Consider the following 18,810-nt stretch of genomic DNA (forward strand, 5'->3'; position numbering starts at 1 on the left):
TTGATCTAGTAATGCCACTTTATCTGAACAGGAGTGTACCAAAGGGAGATTTCGAATTGAAGCGACCAGGTATGTAACACATGCTGCTTGTCGCTTGCGTGTCGCTAGACATTTCTGAATTACGCTTATGTCTATTTCTTTCTTTCTTTATTTAATTGAAACACAACAGGCGTATGCCCAATTACAGTGTTCAATATTGGATACCATCATTACATTACCAAGAACATAATAAAGATAGTTTACAAGAAATATGAATGACGTAATATACAATTTGCATTAAATAACAATTGTGCATAGAATTTACTTATTAGATTATAGAGACAAAAAACACAAAGGCAATACAATAATAATGGAACTAAATTGTGGGATATGACCTTACAAGCTAATTGAAAACTGAAACTCTATGGACAGAACAAAATATATAAACATTCAAAGATTAGATCTAAAGTCACAATTACATTTAAATAAGTCTATGCGTTATTCTTAGAAAATGAGTCAAATAACTTGTACATTCTCCTCAGGGGTTCAGCTTCTGCCATTTTGGTTCTTCCGAGAGGGATTTGAAAGAGGTTAGTTCTGGGCCTTAACAGTTTGGTACGTAAAAATTTAAATTAGACAGCAGATGAGAAGAATCTATTTTACCATTAATAAGTTTGGGGCGGAAAGTTAATTGACTTATTTGCCTTCTTTCGTCAAGTGGCCAGATATTAACGATTTCGCGTAATGTGTTACTAGGAGTGAGTTTTGGATATGTACCGTCAAGTTTAAATAGTAGATATCTGAGAAATTTATTTTGAAGTTTCTCTAATTTTTCGATATTTCTTGAATTGAGGGTTCCAAACAAGAGAGGCATATTCGAGTTTAGATCTGACGAGCGTATAATACAGCAATAGAAATGTTTCCTTCTTTCTAAATTGATCACCCATTCTCATTATAAATCCCAAATTTTTGTGAAGCTTCACTTAGAATGCGGGCAAAGTGTGGTTGGAATGATACCTTTTGGTCAAAAGTGACCCCTAGGTCAGTAACGATATTCTCACTTTGTATTAACACATTAGAAATAGTATATGAATATTTAGTAGGCTGTTTGTTGTGGGTGAATGACACATGTTTACATTTCTTTAAGTTCAGGCTGACTTTATTAATTTCACACCACTGAAGCAAGTTATCCAACTCTTTTTGTAATAACGTACAGTCATCAGCATTTACGATATTTTTATATATTTTAACATCGTCAGCAAAGATTAACGTTTCAAATTTTGTGAGTAGCTCTGGCAAATCATTTATAAAAATTAAATATAGCAAGGGACCAAGATTCGACCCCTGTGGGACTCCTGAACTTGCCATGTAGGCAGTCGATCTGCAGCCTTGATACATGACATATTGTCGGCGGTTCTGCAGGTATGAGGAGAGAAGGGTTATAAGTGGAGGAGAAAGGCTGTTGCTGGCTAATTTCTGTATTAATATATCGTGGTGAACCGTGTCGAATGCCTTTGAAAAGTCTGTATATAAAACGTCAACTTGCCCTTTATTAGCTATACTGGGTGCAAGGTAGCTTGTCAGTTCGACAACATTAGTTACGGTTTGGGTTTAATATGGAAATATATATGCGACAGCGCAGGCGGAGTGAATTGTTTCCTACAGATTGGATGGGAAGCATCCTAGGCGTAACTTAGCGGGGCATTTGCCTCCGCCGCCTCCCCCCAAAAATTGTCAAGTTAGAGAACCTGAGAAGCAAAGTAATAAAGAGTAATATTTGCGATTTCGCAAACGTCACAGATATTTAGCAAATAGTCATGGGTGCTATGTATTTTAATAATATGAAGGAAAAGAAATCGAGCCTCTCCCCCCCCCAAAGTTAAGTCCCAGTTTTGAATCGGTTCCCTCAAAATTAGGCCCCAAGTCTGATTCTGACCCCTTAAAATTAGACTCCACATTACGCCAATTGGAAGCATGTCGCTTGATGGTTCTGTCGGAAACCTTCCTAACAGCTAACCATTAATTCGCGAACACCATTCCCAACAAAAAAAAAAAATCAAAAAAAAATAAATAAAAAAAAAATCTGGCACCCGCCGTAAACTTTTGCACGAGTCCAGGATAGGACAAAGTCAATATTATAAAAAACATAGCAAAGCAACCTTTATATCTGGTCACTCTTATAATTATTTATAATTATAATAAATCGATAAATAAACAAATACACTTACTTGCAATTCTAACACATGATAACTATTTTTGGGTCAGGGTCCCTGGTTCGAATCTCGGCCTAGACCAACGTGTTTTTTGGGAGTATCCCCTTCATCATATTTCCCTTGAATTTCATTAAATCACGCCTCACCATTTTTGTCACGATTAGACGAAAGTGTCAGAAAAGTGTGGCAAAGAAACAAAAATTAAATCAAATCAGTTATTTTATTATTTTTTTTACCCTTAAAAGCACAACAATACACATGCATAAGAATTATTTTCCTTTCTGAATATGTTATCTTAGTTATATGGATTCTGATGATTGTCCCATCTTCTTTGCAGGTCGCTCCAACCGAGTAGGAGATGGATCTCGCCATGAACCTCCACTCCTCCCCCTACCCGACGTGTCCAGCCCAGTCCATAGTCTTCATGGGGCTGGTGGAGTTCATCATAAGATCCCAGTGCGAACTCTCCCTTCCGGATCGACCGATCGACGTCAAGACCTTGGACGACGAGTACGACTTCATCGTGGTGGGCGCCGGCGCCGGAGGATCGGTGGTGGCGAGCAGGCTGAGCGAGGTCCTCCACTGGAAGGTCCTCCTGCTGGAAGCCGGGGGCCACGAGGCGCCCATGACCCAGGTCCCGTCCATGGAAAGCCTCCTCCGGGACTCTGACGTGACGTGGCAGTACCGGGCGGAACGACAGCGGTACACTTGCAGACGCGAACGCGGAGGTGCGTGTCCATGGCCGCGCGGGAAGTCACTCGGAGGGTCCACCAACATCAACGGGATGATGTACGTCAGAGGGAACGGAAGGGACTACGACCGCTGGGCAGAGCTGGGGAACGACGGCTGGAGCTACGAGGATGTGCTGCCCTACTTCATCAAGTCGGAGGACAACCGAAACTTGGACGCGATCGACAAGGAGTATCACGGTAAAGGCGGGTATCTTCCTGTCCAGCGCTTCAACTACAAGCCCAAACTCGCAGACGTTCTTCTAGAAGCTGGGAAGGAGCTGGGATTGGAGGAACGCGACCTGAACGGGGAGAAGCAGACTGGGATCATGCAGGGACAAGCCGCTACGAGGGACGGGATGCGCGTCAGTGCCTCTAAGGCGTTCCTCCACCCGGTAAGGCACCGCAAGAATCTCCACGTGGCCCTCGACGCCCACGTCATCAAGGTACTCGTAGATGCGACCAAGAGAGCTTACGGAGTGCGCTTCCTCAGGGACGGGAAGATCAGAGAAGTCCGCGCCGCGAAAGAAGTAATCTTGTCCGCAGGAGCGGTCGGATCACCGCAGCTTCTCATGCTGTCGGGCATCGGAGACAAGACCCACCTCGCCCACCACGGCATCAACGTGATCCGGGACCTCAAGGTGGGCCACAACCTTCAAGATCACGTCGGACTCGAGATCCACTTTTTCACGGATCTGCCTCCGGATGTGCTGGACGACAGGGTCAACCAGTTCTTGTACCTGAGGAACAGGACCGGGCCGTACTCGAGCCCTGGGATCGGCCAAGTGACCGGTTTCGCCAAGACAAGGTACGCGGACAAGAGTGAGGACTACCCGGATCTCCAGCTGTACTACGGCTGGTTCCCCGGACTGTGCAGAATGAACAAGACCATGGTCGCCTGCGCCCACACCGAGCTCTCCGGAGGGTTGAGCATATCTCCGGTGGTGCTGAGAGGTGAGAGCCGAGGGAAGATACAACTCCGGAGCCCGGATCCGTTCCAGCATCCGGAAATCCATCCCAACTACCTCTCCGAGGAGCGAGACTTGCAGGTGCTGCTAGAAGGAGTGGACATGGTGCTGGGAATGCTCCACACCAAAGCCTTCCAGAACGTCAGGATGAAACTACTCCTGGAGGACTACCCTGGATGCGAAGACTTCACCTTCGGGACTCTGCCCTTCTGGGAGTGCGCCGTGAAGTACGGATCCAGGAACTACAACCATCCCGCGGGAACGGTGAAGATGGGTCCCAAGCACGATCCAGACGCAGTCGTGGACCCTCATCTCCGTGTGTACGGCGTACGGGGGCTCAGGGTGGTTGATGCCTCCATTATGCCGGTGTTGGTTAGCGGGAACCCGGTAGCTGCGACCATCATGATAGGCGAAAAGGGTTCGGACATGATCAAGCAAAGCTGGAGATGCTCCAATTTCATCAGTGGTTCTGTGATATGCTAACAGTTAACATCTGGTAGGTATTCTGCTTACACAATTTAATTTGGACATTTCTTACACATAGACTGGTAAAATTATTGCAAGGACATACAGTATTAATATTGAAAAGTAAGTTGTGGACAGCTGCAATGTACATTTCTTTAACATTAAATACACAATATTTAACCACATTTGTTTACAGCTTATAATTATAACAAAAACTTATACCAAGCTTAACAGCCACAACGATTTATCAACTTGACCTTCAGTGGTATCGGCAAAGTTTCACAAAGGTCACTATCTTAAGGCTACTGGAAGTAAATATCCGTTACTTGCAGTTGATAAATAAACAAACGTACACTTACTTGTAATTCTAACACATGATAACTATTTTTGGATCAGGGTCCCTGGTTCGAATCTCGGCCTAGACCAACGTGTTTTTTGGGAGTATCCCCTTCATCATATTTCCCTCGAATTTCATTAAATCACGAAAGTGGCAGAAAAGTGTGGCAAAGAAACAAAAATTAAATCAAATCAGTTATTTTTGCAGATTCCATGATTACGCTTACCAAACACAACTAACCATCAAGTTTGAGGGAACTTTCAGTATATGTTATTGATTTTGAATTTTGTTAAAAGTACACTTCATGGACAGGTAGGCTAATGGGGACTCGACCTACAGTTTAAAAGTTGCATCCGTACCACTATGTACCTGAATCAGGTATCAAACCCGGGACCACTTCATTACAAGTCTTTCAGTACGTCATGGCGAGGCATGTGGTAGATAATCATATTTTTAAGACACATTATAAAGTAGTTGTTCATTTCAAACTGATAAATGAATGCCTCCTATCAACCCCACAATAATACACTGAGCTTTGGTTACTTAATGTTGCATTTCTACCCCTTTTGTTGGAGAATGAATGGTGGCTTTAGGAAATACATGAGAAACATGCAATGAATATCTATGGCTTCACAAGGAATCGAACCCAGAACCCCTAGCTTCGTATTGTCAAAGCTATAGACGCTACCACAAAGATGTAATCATAAGCGCGCGCGCTATGTGTACGTACATGTGCTTACGTCATTTCACACAAGTATTTAGGGTTTACAAATTATATTGTCTTACCACGGTGAATCTATTGTCCAAGAGCACCCGTCAATCACTTGTGGACGTACCTGTAAAAGAAGGAAGTTCATTAGGAACAGTTATTGTTTATCGATTTATTTGGTTTTAGCCATTAGACCATATTTTTTTTTTTTTTACAAAATTCACATTTTCATATATTTTTATTATTATTATTATTATTATTATTGCAGCCGCGGTAGCTCAGTCGTTAAGGCGTCTGACTACCATGCGAGATACCCGGAATTTTCTCCACCTGTTCAAGCGGCTCCGGCTCAAACTCAGCGTCGTATAAAGTGGGTACCTGAAGGAAACTCTGGTAAAGGTGCCCAGGGGCGTGGTGCTGATCACATCACTCCCACCTACGGACGTGATCAAGAAAGTGTGGGGTCTTAGCTCCACATCCTCTACACGCCTTCATGGCGTGGTGCAAAATACAGGGGAGCACTTTACTTTTATCGTTATTATTATTATGGGGCATTTTCACTCTTAATATAGTTGATAAGATGAACTCCAGTTGTTAAGTCAGTAAGACGTCTAACTGCCACACGCAACACCCGGGTTTGATTCTCTGTACCTTACGTACAGAAATATACGTAAATTACGCATATTAGACGTATAAGACCACGAATGATTGATTGAGTTATTGAGTTGTATTATTTTACTTCGCTTTTCTGCCACTTTTGGCTAATCGCGAATATGAGGATGAAAGGTGAGAAGATGAAATGGATGAGTGGACGATAACAAACACACAGATGCCAGAGCCTCGCTAGTCTGCAAAATACAGTCCAGCAGTGGCGTACGCAAGGGGGGTTACGGGGTTTAACCCCCTCCTTGAGCTTGTGAAATATTATGAAAAATGCCGTGGAAAAAAATTAAAATGGTCAATTTATCACAGTCAACGATCTGCGACAATACATATACTACTACTAGTACTAGAAATAATAATAATAATAATAATAATAATAGTAATAATAACAATAATAATAATTTCAATTATTATTTCCATGCAGCGCGGAGAAAAACACAGCATTCCAAACACACACGTCTTTCAGAGTGAATGCCTTGAAAATAAACACGAATTCTTGAAAATAAAATATGAGGGCAACTAAGATTTAAAAGATAAATAAGTTGTTTTGTATATCAGTTGCAACATTGTTCAATACTCTGGCGTACGCAGGATTTTTTTCGGGAGGGGTTGGAGTAGTAAATGTGGATAGCACATGGCTTCGTTTTGGAGGGCAGGATGCATAATAAAATATTTCGTATTTTTAGAGCTTTTCAGTTTATTAAAATTGAATTCAAAGACAAAAATGGTAATCGGGACTCACTCTGAATGAGGTTTCGCATTTACACATTTTGATTTTTAAAAGTTCTTAACGATTTTTTTTTTGAAAATTCTGATTTTCTCAAAATTTCGGTAGGGGCTGTAACCCCATCAGCCACTCCTCTACATACAGCAGTGTTCAATTAAAATGTATTTTTTTGTGTGAACAATGAGAATTAACTAAAGATAGTTTTTGGTTCGTTGTACGTGGCTAGGAGGGCAATAATACAGTCACCATTGTTTACAACGGCACGTTTGAATGCACCTCTCTAAAATGTCTCACCTTATTCACTAGACAATTATTCAAAAGACAATAAGCTTAACTATTGTAAAACGTGTTGTTGGTAAGAACAGCGAGACAATCCAGATGTGAATTATTGGGGACATTTATGCGGGGAAGAAGCCGGAAAAATTCCAATTAATTTCGGGAATCGAACCCGGATCTCCCGCGTGGTTGTCACACCACCGTTGCATACTTTGATTATTTCAATTATTTTAATATATTTTCTTGTTTTTATGGATTTTCTTCACACTTAAAATGTCTCACCTCGTTGACTAGACAATTATTTCATAACAAAGAATCAAAAAAATGCTCCCAGAATTTGATAAAAATCGAATGACTAGAAATTAATTTCGTTCCATTGCTTTCATAAATACTATATTTATGTAGATCTCTACTACTTAATAATAGTATATTATTATTATAAGTATCATTAATTAATTATGAGTATTATTATTTAATGAAAGTATAATAAAACAATGGTAATGTGAGTTTGGAGAAAGTTTTAGAAATACCCCCCCCCCTTGATAAAATTCTGCGTACGCTACTGCAGTCCAGGATGCACTACGTGGAATAGAGGTTGACATTTTGGTGTTCCAAAAAAAAGAGTCACCCCTTTCCCCCCAGACCATGAACGAATCACAACTTACTACTATCTTGCTTTCATGATCAGTGTATTGTAATCGCCTACATTAAAAAAAAATATATATATATTAGCTTTTTCTTAGTGAACTTGTGGAGACCCTTCCCTTGTACGCCCTTGGTGCATATCATAAATAAAAAAATGTTAATAACAGTTATGCTAAATACGGAAGATAGTATTTGTCTACTTGGCAAATAATTTTGTATAAATTAGCGAAGGAAGGAAAACTTTCCGAATATTTATTCGACACAACAGACAAACATTACATCAGTTGCACATAGGAAGTTATGACGTATTTATTTTGTAGCATCAGCCTACGTACATCCGGAAACCATTCATTTCGCTTACATGCCAAGGTCTACAGAACTCTGAACACATATTACAGAACAGACATAGCGAGCAACAGATTCTTTATTGTTTTCTCGAAAACACACCGTAAGTTCACACGACGCGTTTTCCTCCCATTTGCCTCAAATTACAAAGAACTACAAATGTTCCAGAAGGAAAAATGTGCTAGAATTTGTTTACAGAAATAAAATTAAAGGTTTTGTTCAGAAACAGGTGTGACGTCACACAGCCTTTACTTCAGATAAGATTAATAAAGGTTCAACAGCTGCGAGTGAGCGCTCATTGGCTGGAACAATGACGTCAGTCCGTACCGTATTCAATGCCACGCTGGTATTGAGAAATACATTGCAAATATTTAAATTATTGTATAATTGACGCTTGTATTTTCACATGTAGAGATGGGTTAATTTCTTAGTCACACTGCAAGTTCTAAATAATATAGTGCGCAATCAGAGGCGTCTCCTGAACGCATGCGGTGCATGCTGCGCATGCGTCAACTGTGGGAAAAAGGACAGTTTGCTCTGCGACGACATTAATGAGCATTTCTACATTCTAATTTCTTCATATAGGAGAAGTATTTATTTTACACGAGCGCTCAACTAAGCTTATACAGTATTACATGTCTTGGATCTGAAGTGAAAGTAATAATTCTTTTCCCACAATTGACGCATGGGGCACTTCAGATCTAAGAAATGTAATATAATGTTAGTTGAGCGCTCTCGTGCAAAATAAATACTTGTCCTATACGAAGAAATTAGAATGTAGAAATGCTCATTAATGTCGTCGCAGAGCAAGTTGTCCTTTCTTCCACAATTGGCACATGCGTTCAGGAGACCCCTCTGTGTGCAATACATATTTCCTTTAAAAAGTGTGCAAAGGTTCAGAAACTCATGGGTTCTATTGGGTTCCGAAACAGGACCGGAACCTTCTTCCTCTTTAAATTCGGTCCAAATTGCGTATTGCTTAATTTAATTATGGAACTTGGACCGTATTTAAATTGATCCGGAAAAAAAAGGGTTCCTCGACAGAACTGGAATACTTAAAAGAAAAAGAAGAAGAAGGTTCTTTACCGTCTAGAACCCATTTACGCTTGCTGATTTTCTCTCCTGGACCGGAATTGAATTTATTTAAAATTCCTGAACCTTTAACAACCCTGGTGCAAAGTTTAGAATCATGAGTTTCTTTACTAGGTCTAGCTTCTGTACCAAACACAAAGTGCCTATCTTTAACATCTCATCAATTTTACACATTAGGCCTATATTCAGTCATAGAATCGTCCCAGACAGGTTATCAGAGAGAAGTACTACAGATTATGTTCCGTACCTTGTGCTTTTGGAGCCAAGATGGCCGCCATGTTATTCTCTGGACACTAGTGCCTACTGAAAGTGAGAGAGTGAATAGTCTGTGAAGAGAGAAGCGACGGTATGTAAAAGATGTATTGCAGGTTGGTCGCAAATAATGTATATTTGCGACGAATACATCAGTTTGATGTAATTGAGTGTCTCATTTATGTGTATTAGTCTACCTACAGCACCATTACCTTCCTGGAAATGCTACAAACAGCGGTCGAAACAAGAAAAGTGTCTCTTGTTGGATGACGGGCGCGAACAGATTAAGTTTAAATCATTATTAGAAACGTGGCTTGTGGACATTATGCAAAACTATGTGTCGTTATATCGTGGACAATTATAAATAATTACGCGCTAAAAGTACTTAATAGATTAACAAATTAAGACATTTTTACATGGAACTGGAGAAAGTACTTGCGATCAGATGTCGTAAGCAATATTTAGCGACGTCGCAAATAAATCCTTCCTGGTGAAACTGGCTAGATAGTGTATAATTTAATTTGCACTTGCTTTCTTTACGATAAACTTTCTCCAAAGTGTTTGTGACAATTACAGGTAGACAGTCACTTATTTTCTATCGAGTGCAAACTGTTGGTTGATCTTGTGTATGAATTTCATCGTCACGGTGAACTCAGCAGCACAGTGCAAGTATGCTAATCTAAGGAGCGAAGTACGGATATTAGCATTAAAAAAGCAGGTAAGCCACTTAAAATTAGTGCATATTCATACAGATTCAGGTGTTACGAAACGAACGCACTCAGGTAGTGCAATGCTTTACTTGAAATATTTGATAATTTGTTTACACAAGAACAGCATAAATATGATTTTTTCGTTGTATTAATTAGTCTGTGCATTGTTTTATATTATATGCGACTGCTACTGAAACATGCCCCCCCCCACTGCTTCACCACTCTTCGGTGATTCTGCCGAAAAGATGACCCCCAACACTCTTACCTGACGGACAAATTAAGAAGTGACAAATTTGTTTTTGAAGGTAACTGGTACAGTTTCGCAAAGCTAACTTTTTTTACCCGAGGCTGCAGCGCACAGGCAATGAAAATACGAAATATGCGAAAGGGGAGGGGGGGACACCTGTCAAAAACTTCAATCCCTTTACTTAGTTGTGCAATTATCGTCAAGTGCGCCCTTCAAAGATTAGTAATTCGTTTGACTGAATTATGAAAACATCAGTCACCGTCTGGTGATAAAGCGACTTGCGCAATTAGGCCAGGATAATTATACACAAAAAGTCAGTGCACCGGCATGGAAACAGTCAGATGAGACCCTCATTGATGCAACTTTTCAATGATTAGCGTTGCGTAAAATATTCTTTCGAAAGTCATTATCAGATCTGTTTTTCAAGAGCAAGGTAGCATTGTTTTCGATAGCTGGAATTACCTAAAGTAAACAACTTGACAGAACGAGGAAAAGTCTGAAGGGTTTTTATGAATGGAATGGACAATCTAGAATTCATCAATGAACTTTGTCTCCGCGACCAACAACAGCTCTGCATATAAATTCAGCATTTCTGTGGCGTTATTTAGTTCGTTTAAGCAGTTGTATATTATCAGAGGTGGTACGGAGATAATAAACAGGTATGTATCTCTCGAAACAGCTGTATTTATACATTAAAGATTATAAATATATCTTGAGCTAAATCTTGTTCGTGGTTATGAGAAAAGTGTTTCGGGTAAGCCCGCCAACTCTCGTGCAAGTTCGGCAACTTTCGACTGCGACGTTGCCATACCTTGTGTGAATATTTACTAGGACTTCACTCGGGTGAATCTTGACGTGATATGCTTGAAACGCCATTAAGTGACAAACACAGCCGAATAGCGGTAGAAAATTCTCTCGTAGTGGATATTTAAATATTTGCGAGTAAAGTCGAAAGTAATGGTATAAAAGCAGGTATTTATTTATTATTTATGTATTAACGACTTTCTTTACATGGCGAAGTTAAGGCATTAATGCCTTCTCTTCCAGTTAACCATTAATTACAGGGGTCAACTGTTTTCTTTACAGTTAACTGTATGTACATAAACAATGAAAAAAAAGATAAATGGATACAATGAAAATAAAATGAAAGTAATACAGTTTGAATACGAGTAGTCAAGTCGTGGATTAACCATTAATTAGGTACATTGCTAATTATTTTTACTAACACAATGAATAATATAACTGAAAAGTAAAATTAGAAGTAAAAGCACTACAGTTTCTATATGGACACACATACATATTCCCACACTAATACATACATAGCAAGCAGATTTCGTGAGCTAAATGTATAACGTTTTTGGGAATATAATCTGGGTCCAAATGTCTTGCATGTATAATTTTAATTGTCTTTTGAATGTTAGAATTAAGGAGGAGGCTTGGATTTCGAGGGGGCAGTCTGTTCAAGTGTCCTGCAGAGGTAACGGTAAACGAATTGGCGTAGAAGTTAGATCTGCGGATAGGGATGGATAATAGTGATTTTTCACGTGATCTGGTGTTACGGGAGTGAAAGTCGGAAAGATATTGAAACCGCCCGGAGAGGTATTTGGGTCTTTTATTTCTAGGGCCTTGTACAGTAGGACAAGGTTGTGATAAATCCGTTTATCACTTAATTTCAGCCACTCGACCTTCGCATAATACGATGTCAAATGTTCGGAATATTTTATGTCGAAAACGAAGCGGACACAGGCGTTCTGGATTCGCTGAAGGCGTCTAGCTTGTTCGTGATTAACGTCCGAATAAACAGTGTCACAATAATCAATTATAGGGAAAACAAGAGATTGGACAAGTTGTGTTTTTATCCGTTCGGGGAGAAAGTTTTTAAGCGGGTAAAGAGAGTGTAGTTCACCGAAAGCTCTTTTACACAAGGAGTTTACGTATTCTCTCCAGGTAAGATTATTGTTGAGGGTAATTCCCAGATTTTTAACAGTAGTGGAGAGAAGCAAATGCTTACCATTGACCGTGAGCTTGGGGAGATTGAATTCGTCACATTGTGAAATATTATGTAGGCCTACATACGAGAATAAAAATAAAATTTCAACCTACCTATTTTCACGACTTTAAGTTCGTGTACTCCTTGTTGGCGCAGTGGTAACGTCGTTGCCTTGAAACTAAGGTGCCCCGGGTCCGATACATGGTGGTTTAGTTACAACTTTAACTGTAGGTCCGATCCCAATTAGCTTATCTGTTCATAAAGTGGGCATACAAGAAAAATCCACAACGATTTGGAGCTTATCGTCATTCGTAAGCCGAATAGACAGCTTGTTAATTATGTCCCTCATTTCAGTTCACTACACAACACAGCACATATCATTCACAAAAATAGAATCCACTCTCTACTGTATTCACAAGCTGCCTCTAAATAAATCCCACGCACCAAGACCACTAGACGCGATCTAGGCTAGAACTGGTCCTTGTCATTTCGGTAATTTTTAGATGCACTCATAAACCATTCCCGCTCAGCCAACAATTTTCTACTCCCCACTGTATCTCTAGTTGTTTGAAGGTCAACGACCTCTTTTTCAACTCATCTGCAAGCGTTCAATGACTACCATATGACACACTTTCCCCTAGCCTGCGATAATTTGGCTTCAAAATTCCCCATTCCTGGGGAAATTACATGCTGGGAAAAATTGGTTTGCAACATTGACCTAGACTGTTGAGGAAGTTCAGAGGGTTCTTACCCAGCCATATGCAACCCTGTTCTCGCTCCTGTAAGAGTTTGGATCCACAATTCCCAGATCCTGGGGAAATTACATGCAGGGAAAAATTAGTTTGCAACATTCATCGGGTGATCTTTGTGGTAGTCCTGTCAAGCTTGCCCGTCACCCCCGTGGAATTGCCCTACCAATTTTCTTTAGGTCCATCTCAACATTATCCCTCCATCTTCGTCTTACCATCAGGTTTCCCAAAAAGAATATTGTAAACTCTTCTATCTTCTCCCATTCGTGCCACATGGCCTGCCCACATAAGTCTTCTTGATTTAATCATTCCACTAATATCTGGACATGAATACATCCCTTTCAGGCGCAAATATTTTCCTAAGGATCATATTTTGAAATACTCTCAATTTATGTTCCTCTTTCAATGTAAGGAACCAAGTTTCGCATCCATAGAATACTGCAGGCAAAATTACAGTTTTGTACATTTTAACTTTTAGTTTCTTAGATATTAAACGAGAAGACAAAAGTAACATGCATTTCCTGAAGTAAGCCTGCTTTTTATTTGCTCTTTAATATAATTTTCATTTGTTAGTATACTCCTCAGTACTTGAATTTGGAAACTGGTTCAAACGAGTTGTTATCAATAATTAGATTTTCATTATTACCTAACACTTGGTTTCGGCCTGCAAGCATATATATTTAGTTTTCTCTTTGCTAACTTCCAAACCTATCTCTTTAGCTGCTTTGAAAAATATTTTAGCATTTTTCGTAATTGTATTTACATCATCCCCCAGTAAGTCTACATCATCTGCATATGCTAACAGCTGAGTCACACAGTTTAATTTTAGTCCTTCTAAACTATGAAATATAATTTTAAAAGTTTTACAACAAAATTGCGGACCGACGAATTATCTGTACAATTACTGAGTTTAGTTCCTTATACTCTGAAAATGCATTGTAGACAGTTTTGGGGAAAAAGAATGCATGCTATAGAGCGTGCGTGCAACATGAGGAAAATCAGTTTTTCATTCACCATCTTGAAACACATTGTCCAATTTCACTCACACGTAATACCGTTCCAGTCTGTTAAGTTTTTTATTTGCAGAAACATGTTATCATGGTCACTAAATAGATGACTTGTCTATCTTTGCCCATCCACCCCACCCATGCTCCTCCTATATCGTACATTATGTTTCGATAATTTTATTGTGAATTTACAGTGCAAGTGATGTCACAATGCTCCTGAAAGTTTTATGCACAAAGCTCGGAATTGTAGTCTCTAAACAGGTTTGAAAATGTCAAAAAATAGTAAAAATATGAAAGTATACGTATGCATTGTATTTACTTGAGTACCCCACACCCCCTATTTTTAAGGAAAAAAGAAATTGTGGTAGATTATGAGAGTGCTCGACTTCTTGGGTATAGAGCTCTTAACAACAAATAACATTTATCCTACATGGGCAAGCAACCAATTGCGTTCAATCAATGCACTGAACTGGTGGGGGGAAGGGGGGACAATGTCTCAGAGGAAGGCATTGGAAAGAAAACAGAACATTTGCACACATACTAAATTTTGAGAAATGAAATGAATCATTTGAAAAGTGTTTGGTTTAATTATAGCGCAGTTCACTATATTCTGCTTTCACATTTCAATAAAATATACTCAATTCTCTTTTGTAATGTTTTATACGTGGAAAAATTTATTGTTAAAGTTGATCGTCACAGGTGAAACTATGTGGCTTGCCCACATACGGAAGTGACTGATATCGAAAGTCCTACCACATTTCAAAATTATAAGCTTTGTTCCTTCAATATTTTATCCAAATATTTCAGACCCTTTTCATTTTTTGTTGACAATTCTAGAACCTTTTATTTAAAACAATAGTACTACATTTTCTGAAAAAACAAACACACATTTTGAGTAGTTTTCTTGGTGGGTATTTCTGAAGAAAAAAAAACGGCGTGGGGAAATCTGGGCTGGGCCCACCCGGGCCAATCCTGTTACAAATCCCTCAAAATAATTACTGTACTACGAAGGTATTTATGAGGAACTGCTTTCGTAAAGGGGTTTAATGTGTTTATTTTAGAATAGAAGTTACTGTTGAGATAATAAATGGCACACAGCTGTAACCATAACGGTTTTCAGTATTACTCTAAGTATGAGAGTTAATAAATCATTATTTCTGCAGTTAGATAAAACATAAGATTGTGTGTGTACAAAATGAAACCAGTGTAGTACCTCGTGTCACAAAGATACTTTTTTACCGAACTGCAGATTATGCCAAGTAAACTACAAGCCGGAAAGAGAAATTAAATATAACTGAACCGTGTGAAGTAGTATCATATCAAAGAAGAAAATTCGTAGATTTATAATTTTTTCTGCCTTTCAGATTTTTGTTAAATATCAGTTTATTTTCTATTAGTGCATACATGCAGTGCTTAGTGTCCGTCTTACTCAGTGACGCTAACTTAAATGGGCCTGTGGAGCTCGAGCCCACCTATAATCATAGACAGATTTTTCGTGATTTTCCTGGATTAGGCACACAAAAAACAGTTATATGCTAAATAGGTACTTACGACTAAAAAGGCAATAACAACCGCTATAAAATTGCTGTATTCCTCTGAGAAATGACCTGAAATGTCCTAACCTTACAAGCATAATTTTCTGGGTAAGGAACAAAACAGTATTTCAGGGCAAATCCTCAGCCTCCTTATGACATATACCGTTGTATCGAAATAATAAAACCCATCTCCGAGTTCAGTTATATAATGTTTTTCAAAAGTTGTCGCCACTGGTCTTATCATTGTGTGCCGAAATGCGTATTTTGAGACCAATTACTAGCCGGCTCCGTGGCGGAGTGGTTAGCACATAACGCTACGAATCCCGGCCTCGGCCTGGATGTATGTTTGTGAGTGTTCATTAATCACTTTCTATATCGTATCATCACCCATCCCCATCTTCTCAAATTAACCAAAATAAGCAAATCAATGAACAATCAATGAGACCAATTTACTAAAATCAATTTAACATTGTCTTTGCAGTTTGTCCAATCCACGATGGAGAACTGCCACTGTCATTTTCAGGACACCGTCGTGTGGAGCAGCGTGTGTCAAGTGAACTTCATGATGACCCTGGAGACGCTCTTCCACCTGACAGAGAACGTGTCGCAGTCGTGCAGCAGGCTGAATCCCGTTGACGTGGTCCAGGACGAGTACGACTTCATCGTCGTTGGCGCCGGCGTCGCAGGGGCGGTGGTGGCGAGCAGGTTGTCGGAGGTGGAAGACTACTCGGTGTTGCTGGTCGAGGCGGGCCCCTTGGAACCGACGGCGACGTTCGTTCCGTACCTGACGCCGTTCCTCGTCAATAGCGCCATCGACTGGAACTACACGACGGAAGCGCAGGCGAAAGCGTGCCTGGTCAACGGCGGCGTGTGCGCGTGGCCCAGAGGTAAAACCGTGGGCGGTTCGTCAGTGTTTACCGGCATCATGTACGTCAGGGGACATCCGGACGATTACGTTCAGTGGGCTTCCAACGAGGAGGTGTCGTGGGACTACGATAACATTCTGCCGTACTTCAAGAAATCCGAGAACCAAGCCAATAAGGAATTGGATTCTTACTACCACGGCTTCGATGGGCCTCTTCCTATCGGGAAGTTCTCCACGCGTCCGGCATTGACGGACGACATAGTGGCCGCGGCGCCGGAGATGGAGTACGAGATCAGAGAGGACATTAATGAAGGTCGCCTGGTAACGGGATTCACGGTAGCGGACTTCGCCATCAAGGACGGTCTTAGGACGTCAACGGCAAGCGCCTACCTCAGACCGAACCGAGACAGGGTGAACCTTGATGTTACGGTGAATTCGATGGTATCCAGAGTCAATATCGAAGGTTCCGCCGGCAACAGGGTGGCGGCGGGCGTAGACATATTCTTCTCCGAAACCGGAGAAACCAAGACCGTGAAGGCCCGGAAGGAGGTCATTCTCTCCACCGGAGCGATCAACACCCCGCAACTCCTCATGCTGTCGGGCGTCGGCCCGGAGCAAGTACTCCAGTCTCAAGGCATTGAAGTCCTAGAGAACCTTCCGGTGGGGCAAAACCTGCAGAACCACGTCGGCGTCAACGTGAGGTTCACCATCAACTCCACCTACACCACGGATCTGACCGACGATGCGGTCCAGCAGTACACTGACGGACAGACGGGTCCGCTGGCTACCAACGGGATCACCCAGGCAACGGCATTCATATCGTCCACGCACGCCGACAAGGGACACGCGGACCTGCAGGTCTTCTTCGACGGGTTCCAGATGGGGTGCCCGTCCCACTGCGTCACGGGGGAGGAACCCGGCTGCGACAGGCGACCGATAGACATGAGGCCCACCTTGGTGGCTCCCAGGAGCACTGGCAACGTCACCCTGGCGAGCAAGTCGTTCTCGGACTACCCAGTCCTCCAGCCCAACTACTTCTCCAACGACATGGACCTGGACATCCTCCTGCAAGGCGTTCAGTTCGTCCTCGACCTGGCCAAGACAGACGCGCTGAAGAAGTGGGACTTCCAGCTGAACACGACGCAGGTCGCCGGGTGCGAGGACTACCCAGTGGACGACATGGAGTACTGGAAGTGCGTCATCAGGACGGACACCGTGCCTGAGAACCACCAGAGCTGCACGGCCAAGATGGGGCTGAAGGACGACCCTACGGCCGTTGTTGATCCTGCCCTCAGAGTTATCGGCGTTCCCAACCTTAGAGTCATCGATGCTTCCGTCTATCCCTTCGTCCCCAGAGCGAATCCAATTGCTTCGATTATCATGATAGCAGAGAAGGGCTCTGATCTTGTAAAGCAGACATGGTCCACAACGACGGCATAATATACTTGGCTTTTCCCCTTCACTCAGTATTATAGTTATTTTAAAATTCCAACCTCTCCATGTAGAAGCAATTTTGTTAAAGATCATGTCAGTCTTGGACCTTTACAGTTTTATTGAACAGTTACAAGTTTATGTGTGGTATACTTCATCTTTATTTTGGCGAATCAATGAACTCTCTTGTGTCTTGAGGAAAATAGTTATTACAAGCTGATATTGACACTGCTGCCCTCAGAGTTCTGAACGGAAGGAACTAACTTTAATTTCTGTGAATGTAGATGCAAGAATTCTATATTTCGTTTGTGTGTTAACAGCTCTCGAATCTATCACTTGTAGACACTATATACTTTTGAAAAAAAGTCTACACATGTTCTCAGTTTTCAAAACTTAACTTAGTACTCCAGAACTAACTATATAGTATAGCATAAGGGTGATATCATAGCCTGTCTCTGTGAATGTCAGTCCAATACTAATAGAATCGCTTGCAGCATTTAACGGTAATCCTTTGTAAAATACCTTTATGTACAAACACGCGCACTGGTGTTTAATTGTGTATGCCTATTTATGTTATATATGCAATTCCAGCAATGGTGAAATATAAAGCGATAAGAAAACATATATATCACAACGATCCAAGAAGGCAGAATATATGTGCCATTGACAGAAACTAGTCTTTACAAAAAAAAAAAAATGTGTGCCTACTTTGTATGTTTATTTAATGTGTATACCTTAATTATCAATATTTAAATAGCTATTTATTGAAGCAATGAATGTATTGTTTGTAACATAATACAACAAAAAGTAATAAAAATATTTATTTAAGTATGTTACTTCTTATCATTATCCACATGCAGCTACTTAAGTTGACAAC

The 18,810-nt window shown here is 40.8% G+C and overlaps 2 pseudogenes across 1 annotated transcript; both read left to right on the plus strand.

The window, feature by feature from the left end:
- Positions 1-2,550: 2,550 nt before the first annotated feature.
- Positions 2,551-4,371, plus strand: LOC145992504 (glucose dehydrogenase [FAD, quinone] pseudogene; annotated as a pseudogene).
- A 6,609-nt stretch (positions 4,372-10,980) lies between these two features.
- On the plus strand, positions 10,981-18,562 carry LOC145992786 (glucose dehydrogenase [FAD, quinone] pseudogene; annotated as a pseudogene). Its single transcript, XR_014442206.1, has 2 exons — positions 10,981-11,015; positions 16,119-18,562. The product of XR_014442206.1 is annotated as a glucose dehydrogenase [FAD, quinone] pseudogene (transcript).
- Positions 18,563-18,810: the final 248 nt, after the last annotated feature.

This window comes from Lepisma saccharinum, chromosome 9, assembly GCF_977018435.1.
Source record: "Lepisma saccharinum chromosome 9, izLepSacc3.1, whole genome shotgun sequence".
Taxonomy (NCBI): domain Eukaryota; kingdom Metazoa; phylum Arthropoda; class Insecta; order Zygentoma; family Lepismatidae; genus Lepisma; species Lepisma saccharinum.